Consider the following 6,532-nt stretch of genomic DNA (forward strand, 5'->3'; position numbering starts at 1 on the left):
CTCTCTCTCTCTCTCTCTCTCTCTCTCTCTCTCTCTCTCTTTCTCTCGGACGGTGCACGTGCGAAGTAACGTTCTTGTAACTAGTTTTGCTCGTATCTAATATCCGCCGTGTGTGGCGTCATTGGTGGCTCTATTAACGAATGAGGAGCTAGGTCGACATGCGCGTTTTATTCGGATCTCTCTTTCTCTCTCTCTCTCTCTCTCTCTCTCTCTCTCTCTCTCTCTCTCTCTCTCTCTCTCTCTCTCTCTCTCTCAAAGCTTAAATAGTTTCAATTCTTACTAATCTTTCTCACGATGGAAGATCTTTTCCGTGGTAAATACTCTATCGTTACAAGAGAATCTGGATACTAAAATAAACTAAAAGGGACAAATAAAAATTCGATGATTGATAGGAAAAAGGTATTCCGAAAAGTTGGTAGATAATTAGATATTCTCGTTAAGGTCTAGGAGTAGCGAGCAGATAACCGAGAGGAGAATTATAAATCAGTTAGTATGCAGGGACGTGTCTGAGCTAAAACCGGAAGGCTGGACTCAGCTCACGCTTTCACAATTAAGTCGCGGGCTTTGCCATCGTTTACGCTCAAGATTGTCTGTTCAGCAATAAGAATTATAAAGAAATGGGATTTATTTATTGTAACAGGTTGTTAGGAACATATTGGTTATTTTCCGTAGTCTGATAACTTATTGGATGAGAGAACGACTGTGTGTGAGACACTAGATTTTTTTAGTAATGGTACACACGATTTTGACAATTACGATGCTTCAGGCATGTACGATATGGTAACTTCCGACGCGCGTACGATAACGATTTGATTCTGCATGCGATGCGACAAATATCGTTGATGTTCGATTAATCAATCGCCATGGAATGGGGCTCTCTTCGCGGGGGTGAGGGAAAGAGGAAGAGGGTGATAGTCATTCCAGACGAAGGAAGGAGCCCCCCCGTCCGAGGTCGAGTCGGGGTTGCTGTACGTGCACGAGCATTGCGCAAGAGCATTCACCCCGCTCAATACTCAGCGACAGCACACAGAGATATAGAACTCTGAAAATGTACAGTGTACACACAAGAAAGAGAAGAGGGGGAGGGAGAGAGAAAGAAGAAGCGTGGGAAGCCGAGAGATCCCGGGAATGAGAGAGAAAGAGGGAAAGAGAATGGAGCAGGAAGAGGAAACCGGCTCTAGCGAACCACCCCAAAATGGGTTATTCCACGTTTGTATGCGTGCGTGTATGTGCGTATATGTATTTACGCACGACCAACCCCTCCCCCTCTCCCCTGTCTTCGACAGCGCACCAGCAAACCGCTCGTATTTCCTATTTCGTGCGACGTACGATACGCGCATGTAAGTACCGGGTGTCCTGACGGTTCGACAGAAGGAGATATCGATGAATATCGTACGTCTCTTTGGAGAAATTGGTAGAAACTTTTCGGGAAAATGTTCTCTCAGCAAAACCATCTAGGCTTGATTTAGATTCGAGCGATTTACAAGACGTTGTTATTGGAAGTTTATAGAGAAAGCGAGAGATAGAGATAGAGATAAAAATTTTCCAAATTCGAGAACGAGAGAAAAATAAGAAGGAATAGAAAGCTGATTTGACTGGATTTAGAATAGCATTTCCATATTTGAATGTCGATTGAATGGAGATAAATATTTTATTCTCATTTTTTGGTGAAAGAATTCTTAAATAGAGAACACATGGAAGAGCTTTGTATAAAATTTTCGTAAAAAAAAATCACATTTTATATTCGAAATTTGCACAGTTCTATTCGTGGAAAGCTCGCGCGGAAATTCCGAAGGCCGAACATTTCGTAATGTGCAATACGCAAATGTTCGCAGACATGATATAACTTTTATCGTGGCACGTGCATGAGTACTTTGATTTTATCGCAAGCTGCTATAAGTGGAGTCGGAATAATCATTGAGACACTTCCCCACTATGACGACTTTACATATTTATTTTCGTGACAAACAGACATAAAAAGAAGGCAAATCTAAAGAAAAGTTTATTAATTTAAATAATGGGCATATAGGGGGATAAGCATGGTGAAATTGCCCCGGGCAAATATTTAATTGCTACTTCGAGGATATGTAGGTATTGATAAAAGACAATAACCCTCAAAAAATCAGACGTCTAACTCAACGGATTTTCGAGTAAATAAAAAAATACTTAAAAATAAAAAAAAAATTTTCTCGAGAACGGCATGACGCACACGATATCGATGAGAAAAATCGTCAACGACGACGCAACGACAGGTCGAACGACATCCGTACGTTCAGTCTTCGACTGCAGTGCAGCCATGGGCGCCATGGCTTAATTCACCAAGAACTTGGTTAAACTAGCTACGGTCATTGGTTTGTGAGAACTAATTTCTGGATGACCAATCGGAATACAGTTTCTTGGTTACCTCAACCAATTGCGTTGGTTATAAGCACCAATAGTTCCTACCAAATTTGAATTGTCAAACAAATTAAGTGTACATGGTTACGGCAACCAAGTCAATGGTTGTAGTTACCAATATATATGTAACCAAGAAAAACTTGGTAAATTCAACCAAGCTTTTTTTTCCGTGTAATATATATGTAATTTGTAATATAAATATGCAGTCTAAATATCGATTTTCCAAGACATAATAAACGGAAAATACGCGGGTATACTTCCTATATATTTTTAACGAAATATGTAAGAGGATCGACGTGCATTGCTTGTCGGAGTGATTCGCTGCACTGGTCGGCGCGTTAGTTGCGCTTGCACGTGTGTACGTAAAATCGGTGCCTAGGATCGTACAATAATCCGCAATAGTCGACCTTTTGCCGAGCGTTTCACGAGGGTATATCCACGACGGCGACGGCAGAGTGAAAATCGACTTGTAGCTGGAAGCTACGGCAGAACTTTCAAATCGCCACTCTACCCGGCCTTCACATTTTCACTAGATGATTTTCACTCGACGGCAGCCGCTGTGATTCACTTTCCTCTTCGGGTGGGCGTTCACGTCGACCGAGCGCAAAAAGGCGCAAGCCGGTCACGAATCCCGTCGAGAATATCAGACCTCGCTAACAAACGATACATGCCGTATACCCTATTAGACCAAACGAACCGTGTTTAGTTCCGCGTATCGCGGATCAAATTCGATAATTCCAGATAAGTAAAAAGTTCTTTCGAAACTTTCGTGCGTCGTGGTATAATATATAAATTAAATATATATTACTATAATAATGAGATATATAAATTAAATCGTAACCTCTTATATATAATACAATAAATACTAGAACATATAAATTAAATCATAATTTCAAGGAAAAGAATGAAATTACAATTGGCTACACAGCGGGATGTAGGTTAAGAATTAATTTTCTCACATTCGAGATAGAAGCGGTTATACTTCTACCACGCACTCAATCGTGCACACAATCGGAATGATTAGACGGAAGCGGAAATTAAAGCGAGCAAATAACACGCGCCGCTCATTTGCAATGCCGTATCTCTCGAGCGAAGACTCTATTCGGACGACTGAGGTAGCTGAGGAATCGGTTAGAAAGCACTCTCGGGTAGGGAACCGCCGTGTATTAACTCGATCTTTCCGTGGTCTCGGGTCTACACCATTCCAATTATCGAAGCTTTCACCCTCGCGCTCACACAGGCCGCTCGCCTCTAATCGCTCTAAAATCGGTGTGCTATTATCGCGCGAGGCGACGCGACACGATGCGACGCGACGTCACGATAGACCATGGGCATTATCGTTCGGGCTTCGGCGTTACGATCCATTTAGTTGATCGGCGAACGTTAAAGAGAATCCTGATCGCTATAGAAAAGGGTAAAGGAAAAAGAAACGGGAGGTCAACGAAGGAGATGGAGGAGGAGGACAAAGTGGCTGCGAGGGCATCGCGTCCGTGAGAGGAAGAGAAAGAGAAAGAGATGGACAGACCTGAATACTACCGCGTGGTACCGGATGGAGAGAGAATGCCCAGTGGGGGGCGATCGGGGGGTCGATTTGGACAGCGACGGCCCTGAGCCACTTGCTACAGTAGGTCAGCTCTCTTCACCTCGCTTCGCCTCGTTTTTCGAGCCTCCATTATACACACACGAGGAGGAGATCCTCCTCCGTCGAGCTCTTTCAACGACATGCACGATATATGGCTTTCTTCGCGCTTGCCCGCCACCCCTTGCTGTATGTGTTTTTACCTGGGGTCCAGGATCTGATTTTCTCACCGCACGTTCGCCGTGCACCGCGAGTGGATTCTGAATTCTTCTGGAGATCGCGACCGGTATAAGCTCACAATCAGAAAAATGATTTATCTTCTTAAAACTCATTTTTCTCTCCCTTTCATAAATAAAAATTCGACATTGGATGAATTATGTGCAGGTATTTTTTCCTGTGATCAGAGATGTTTAAACATTCGAAATACTTTATCGTATTAAAGCTTGCTTGAAATTAAACGGGGGATAAAGAGAAGCGCGTGTAATACTCGTGTGACACTCGAAGGACCCTCCGTATGCAGAACATAGTGCCCGTTTTGAGGGCACTATGTGGTTCCACATGCGTCCCATGTGTAACGCAGCGTTCTGTCACGAGGCGTGACAGACACTAAGACAAATGCGACGCCTTTGACAACCTTTTGACAGACGCGCGCGGGCCAACTTTTATCGGCGATTCGACGACGATAGTTGTGCTACGATAACGGGAAAAGTGGGTCGATGCCGAGAGAAGAGCGCGGCGAGTCGGGGGAAGTTAAAGCGCGGTGGCTAGCATAACTCCTCGGTAAATTAGCGGCGGCGAAACGATGTCATGTCGCAATTTTGTGGAAACAATTCGCGTCAGACTTTGCTCGGCTCCCCGGGGAACGTATCACCCTAATGCGATTAAGAGAAGACGGTGAGTAATGAATGCCCGCTGGTGCCGCGGTACGTTACGTTGTTCGTCAAATAAAAGCTCGAAAACTTTACCCGATAAGCCAGAAACAAATAATTAATCATTAGAACGATGGATATCTATCGGAATGACTTCTTTTCTGATCCGTTTTCTTCCATAGAACAGAACTTCGCCGAGAAAATTTTCAACTACGGCCACTTTGGCGTGAAATACGTTCGTTCCCTATTCTTCTCTTTCCCTTTGCGGGCGGGATTTGGGCTCATAAATCACGTAGGGCACCACCGCGAGCACATTTTCTCCAGATGTCATTCAGATCGATAATCCACTCTCGAACGTCACGTCGATTCTCTCTTCCCTTAGGAGGAAGTTCATCCGTCCGCGACGGGAGAGAGAACTTATCGTTAACCTCGATCCTCTCTCGTAGCCGCGTAGTTTAATACCCACTCCCACTCGTCTATAACTGTACCACTAGGTCGACCAGGTGCCATCAACGATTGATTAGATAAATATCGATTAGGGAACTTTTGACGTTAGAGTCGTGACACAAGAAGGAGCACGAGATAAGAACGTGCGAGACATACCAGAATATAAGAACGAACTATAAACGAGGAACAAATACGATCCGATCTATAATAAGAAAGTATCCATATACAACGCGTAGTATCAATCACCGCCATCGGTTCTGCCTCGCAGGCGTCCACACACCCGGGCGTTTTGTGGTAAAGATGAGGATCGGTGGGAAAGCTCCCTCGTCCTTGTCTTTTACACCATCATCATCATCATCATCATTCGCCACTGTGTACCACCCGCGGAGACAGGAGATCCTAAATGCAGCCTAAGCGAATCGGGGATAAATACGACGTTGAAATCCCGAACTCCCGCCGCTCTTAATGAATGGTTCTTTCCGAAATGTTGAGGGAAGCTAGATGCACGATGTCGTTCGGATTACTCGCATAGGGATAACATGCAGCGTGGAAAAAAAAACATCTCGTTTGCGCATCGAGAAAATGAAGAAATCAACAACCAAACTTGGATGTTACATTTTTCGGAATTATTTTTACACGTTTGAATTATTTTATTTGTATTCGATACTCGGCTGCGGGATTAGCTGGATGTCAGTCGATTCGTAATCTAGGAAAATTTGTTTACGGAGGGAGAGGGGGTCACGAATCAGTTCAGTCCTTTCCCCTTCGAAGGGAAGCAACGATAAGAGATCATCGTATCGTCGTGAGGAATCTTTTATCGTGGCGCCATGCAGATTATTCGCCCGCGGATGACAGATCGAGCAGTTTAATACTGATTTAATCGACACCGACGCGACTCCTGTAATCGAGAGACGATTTATAGCAAACCAGTTTGACTACTCTTACTCGGCCTTACACGCTCTTCTCTTTAACCACCGATGCTGATGTTAACGATGCGCGTTTTCGGTGTAACGACGATACGATCGATGTAACACCGTTACAAAGCTCGGCCGAACGCTCGCCTCGCGCGAAAACGTGACCTGCCGCCGGATCAATGTAACTGACATTGTGATGTAACACCAGTGGATTCCGTTAGGTTCTCTCGGATTAAACCGTCGAAAGAATTCAATGACCAGGACATGTAAAGTGTAATCAGAAATATAGAGATAAAATAAGTAATAAATGCAAATGAGGTAGGATA

At 44.1% G+C, this 6,532-nt stretch overlaps 1 protein-coding gene across 2 annotated transcripts in view; it reads right to left on the reverse strand.

Moving 5' to 3' along the window:
• LOC112458041 (protein roadkill) overlaps positions 1-6,532 on the reverse strand; it is an 83,971-nt gene that overhangs the window by 52,588 nt on the left and 24,851 nt on the right. The gene's annotated exons all lie outside the window — the stretch shown is intronic.

Source organism: Temnothorax curvispinosus, unplaced genomic scaffold, assembly GCF_003070985.1.
Source record: "Temnothorax curvispinosus isolate PA1 unplaced genomic scaffold, ASM307098v1 QBEX01008615.1, whole genome shotgun sequence".
In the NCBI taxonomy this organism is placed as follows: Eukaryota; Metazoa; Arthropoda; class Insecta; order Hymenoptera; family Formicidae; genus Temnothorax; species Temnothorax curvispinosus.